This window comes from Pan troglodytes, chromosome 5, assembly GCF_028858775.2.
Source record: "Pan troglodytes isolate AG18354 chromosome 5, NHGRI_mPanTro3-v2.0_pri, whole genome shotgun sequence".
In the NCBI taxonomy this organism is placed as follows: Eukaryota; Metazoa; Chordata; class Mammalia; order Primates; family Hominidae; genus Pan; species Pan troglodytes.
Window position 1 is genome coordinate 123,208,052 of NC_072403.2, and position 5,203 is coordinate 123,213,254.

Genomic DNA, 5,203 nt, shown 5'->3' on the forward strand with positions numbered 1-5,203 from the left:
AACACCATTTTATATGTAATAATGCTTCTTGTATGATTTTTATACCAGATAGGTTAAATTTTACCTTTATATTAGTGTGTTATTAATGTTAAACTTAATTTTAATAAAACCTTGTAGACATATTTATCCAATTTTTCATGTTTGACCATTAGGTAAGATTTTATAGACTCTTTTTAACCTTTTATAATTTTTGTTAAAGAGCAGGTTGATGCTTTAAGAAAAACCTGTTGCATTTTTACTTTAGTGTCCAGTTCACAGAAAAACTGGGTGATACCTTTTTAACTTTAGCTAATATTTACACACAGAATTTTCTTTACAATTAACATTTTAAAACTTGCTTAAACTTTCAAAACAATAATTTTTTTTAACCTTTTAATGTAGGTAAAAATCCACATTCTTATGCCTCTTTATAATCTTTTTACTAAAGGTATATTTTACTTTTTTTATACACCTTGCACATAAACTGTTTTTTCAATAGTACTCAGGAGGCCTTATTACTTTTAAATTATATGACATTTTTTGCATTAAATTTTTTTATAACTTTTTTTCATGACTTTCGCAATTTTTTTAACATGTCTCAACTTTTTGACTTATTGCAAACATTTTTTTCTTTAAACAACCAGTTAATTTATTTCAGGACAAGAATTTACCATATAACTTTTTTTTTATATAAATTCTGCCTCTTCCCTTTTTTTCCCCTTTTTTTAAAGCAAACTTTCTTTATGTCTTTGGACTAGACTGTCTAAGGCCACAAGATTAGAAGTTACCATAATACATGTTACACTGTTAACTTTCAGCAAACTTCACTTTTGTTGAAAACCTTGTAAGTTTGAGATTTCAATTATCCTTTGCTATTAATAAGACCTTGTTTAGTATAAATTAACTTAGAATTGGTATAGATGGCCTTTTTTTTCTCTCTGCTGGTCTTTCCTTGCCTCTGCCAGCCACTTATGCTGCTGTTCTCTTAACTACTGTTGGGGGGAAGGGGGTCTAAAACCAGCCATAACTGTCTATGTACGGAAACTGGTCTCGGTGCCTTGGCTTACAGATTACCTTGTGTCATACCTTTGAAACAAGGGACCTGTCCAGGCTTCCTTCTGATGGCCAACCCACCTCTAATGCTGGCCAGCCTATTTCACACAAAGTTCTAAGTTTTCCTGGTGTCACAGTAACACCATAATCTCCCTTAAATTCTTTCTTGAAATTTTTCAACATAGTTCCTAGTGGGGTGGGCTTATTTGTGCCTGGCCCATGCTTCTTTGAGACAAAACAACACGCTCACACCACACACACACCACAAAACAAAGAACAGTTAAAAAGGGCACACACACACTTTTGCAGTTTACACCAAACCAAAATCAAAACCAAAATCAGAGTTTCCAGAAATCCAAGCCAGGTCAAAACCAAAACCAAAGTATCCAGCAATTCAAGTCAAGTCAAAACTAGAACAAAGGTGCCAATACAGGCACACCGTGGGTGATCAGGCCACGCTTCCACTCAGGTGGAGTGGGGCAAGTTCCAAAGACTAGTCTTACCAAGTTTCAGATATCCAGACTCCAAATGCCAGTTCCTTCCTGGTGTTCAGCCACTGTGTTAATCCTCCATGGGGGCCTGCTACGGGCTGCTCTGGTGAGGCGTTCCACTGGGGAAATTTCCTACCCGGGAGCCCTCTTTGGATCGCGGCACTCAGGCTGGCCGGAGTCCCCTGCAGGGACGCTCCACAGGGCAGGCTTAAGCCGCCTAAGGGGCTGCCTCAGCCATCCATCAGTCACCTCGTTTCCCAGTCAGGGAACCAAAAAATGTAGCAGGATGAGCTGCAGACAAAACCTCTCAGACACCAAGTTGTAGAAGGAAGGGTTTATTCAGCTGGGAGCATTGGCAAGCTACTGCCTTAAAATCCGAGCTCCTCGAGTGCACAATTTCTATCCTTTTTAAGGGCCCACAACACTGAAGATTTCACATGAAAGGGTCATGATTGATTTGAGCAAGCAAGGGGTACGTGACAGGGGCTGCATGCACCGGTGGTCAGAGAGAAACAGAACAGGGCAAGGAGTTTCACAATGTTCTTCTATACAATGTCTGGAATCTATGAATAACATCGGTTTCTAAGTCATGAGTTGATTTTTATCTACTAGGTTTAGGCCAGGCAGGCCCAGGTCCAGTTTTGGGCCTGGCGCTGGGCTGTCTTTGATTTTATTTCCTTGGTTTTTTTTGTTTATTTGTTATTTTTTTAAAAACAGGTACTGAATATAAAACAATATGAGAGGGTCTCTCTCTTCCCTCACTTCCACCAGATACCCTAAACTATCTCCCTTAATTCAAAGTTCCACAAATCTCTAGGGCAGGTGCAAAATCCCACTAGTCTCTTTGCTAAAACATAGCAAGAGTCACCTTCACTGTAGTTCCCAACAAGTTCCTCATCTCCATCTGAGACCACCTCAGCCTGGATTTCCATATCATTATCAGCATTTTGGTCAAAGCCATTCAACAAGTCTCTAGGAAGTTCCAAACTTTCCCACATATTCCTGTCTTCTGAGCTCTCTAAACTGCTCCACCCTCTCTGCCTGTTATCCAGTTCCAGGTTTTGGGTATCTTTACAGCAGCACCCCACTCTACTGGTACCAACTCACTGTATTAGTCTGTTTTCACACCGCTGATAAAGACATACCTGAGACTGGGTAATTTGTAAAGAAAAAGAGGTTTAATGGACTCAGTTCCACGTGGCTGGGGAGGCCTCACAATCACGGCGGAAAGGCCCTGTGAAAGGCACATCTTAAGTGGCTGCAGCAAGAGAGAATGAGAGCCAAGCGAAAGGGGAAATCCCTTATAAAGCCATCAGATCTTGTGAGGTTTGCTCACTGCCAGAGAACAGCACAGGAAAGACCTGCCCCCATGATTCAATTGCCTCCCACTGGGTTCCTTCCACAACACGTGGGAATTGTGGGAGCTTCAATTCAAGATGAAATTTGGGTGGAGACACAGCCAAACCATATCACTTAGGAAAGGATATTTTATAAGTGGGGAAGTTGAGGCTGAACTTAGTGGAGAGAGACTAAATGACCACACTCTCCCTTGTCTTATCTAAGCAATTATAATAAATGACACTCCAGGTGTCCTTGACTGCTGCCATCTCTGCTTTCAGTGACTTGAGTTTACAGCTTTGCACTCTGCTCTGGCAGAGATCTTCCTCTAGATACTTTGCCTCATGCCAGATATGCTGGACAAACCTTGACCTTTTCTGGCTCCTAAAACAGCACTCTAGAAGTCTTGCCACTGGGCAGGAGAGGGTTGGATTTCAAGCTCCTAAGTATGACTATGTGATATTCAAGTTTTGCCCCCTGTGCTTTCCATGAGGAAGCAGGGGCTGACTCTGTCATCCCACTCCTACTTCATCTTCATGGATTTGGTCAGGCATGAGCATAGACTTAGTGGCCAACCTCTGACCACACCACTCACTGCTAGAGGCTCCCTGGGGCGGTAAGGATGGAGTAAGAGACTATGGTTCACAAGGACAGACTTGAGGACTAGCTGGGGCCCCTCTGCTACCTCTCACTGGCTTGGAGAATGGTGTTTTTCTATTTGCTTGTGACAGCAGGCACTTCATTTTCCCTCCTTTGGGAAATTTGAATGGATCTGGTAGAATGAATGAAGAAAGCCCATATGTAGTGTGGGTGGTGGTGGAGAGTGCGGGATCTGGAGTCTGTCTGCCTGGATTTGAATTATGACTCTACCGCCTACTACCTAATCTTATTGCTTAATCTCTCCATGCATCAGCGTTCTTGCATGCAATTGGCTGTCAGATATAAATGAGATATTTGTAAAGCAATTAGCATATTGCCTTATACATATTATTATGGGCTGAATTTTGACCCCCTCAAATTCATATGTTGAAGCTCTAATCCTATGTATCTCAGAATGTGACTGTATTTGCAGATAGTGTCTTCAAAGAGGCAGTTAAATTAACATGAGGTTTTTAGGGTGGGCTCTGATTCAGTAGGACTGGTGTCCTTGATAAGAGGAGGAAATTTGGACCCAGACAGACACAGAGGGAGACCAAAAGTGATGGTACAGGGAGAAGACGGCCATCTACAAGCCAAGGAGAGAGGCCTCAGAAGAAACCAATGCTGCCAACACCTTCTTCTTAGACTTCTAGCCTCCAGAACTGTGAGAAAATAGATTTGTTTAAGCCACCCAGTCTGTGGTGCTTTGTTATGGGAGCCTTATAAACTAATATACTTACTAAGCAAACAATATTAGCTACTATAACTATTATCATTATTGGCCAGGTGTGGTGGCTCACGTCTGTAATCCTAGCACTTTGGGAGGCCAAGGTGGGTGGATCACCTAAGGTCAGGAGTTCGAGACCAGACTGGCCAACATGGCGAAACCCCGTCTCTACTAAAAATACAAAAAAATTAGCTGGGCGTGGTGGCAGGCATTTGTAATCCCAGCTACCTGGGAGGCTGAGGCAGGAGAATCGCTAGAACTCTGGGGGCAGAGGTTGCAGTGAGCAGAGATTGCACCAGTGCACTCCAGCCTGGGCGACAGAGCAAGACCCTGTCTCAAAAAAAAAAAAAAAAAAAAAGGCCAGGCCTGGTGGCTCAAGCCTGTAATCCTAGCACTTTGGGAGGCCGAGGCAGGTCAGGAGATTGAGAGCATCCTGGCTAACACAGTGAAATTTCGTCTCTACTAAAAATACAGAAAATTAGCCGGGCGTGGTGGCAGGCGCCTGTAGTCCCAGCTACTCAGGAGGAGAATGGCGTGAACCCAGGAGGTGGAGCTTGCAGTGAGCCGAGATTGTGCCACTGCACTCCAGCCTGGGCGACAGAGCAGAGCAAATCTCCAAAAAACAAAAAACAAAAAACAAAAAAAACCCAACTATTATTATTATTCCCAAGGCACTCAATCAAAGAAAAAATAAAACAACCACAAAAGGAGGAATTTTAATCAGAAAGTAATGCTCACAATTTTAGTAAAAGAGACTATCCACAAAAGGGAAATAATAAACATTTTCCATAATTGTTACGGCTGGGAAAACCAGGTGGGACACCCTAACTAAGCTAATGAGGTTATGGGCCATGAAAACACTTAGTTGTCCTGGCAAGTCTGGGAAGATAATGCAGCTGGGAGCTCACCACACTCTGCCTGGGGAACTCTGTTGGGGCTCCATGCAAAGAATGACCTCCAAAAGGACTCTAATCAA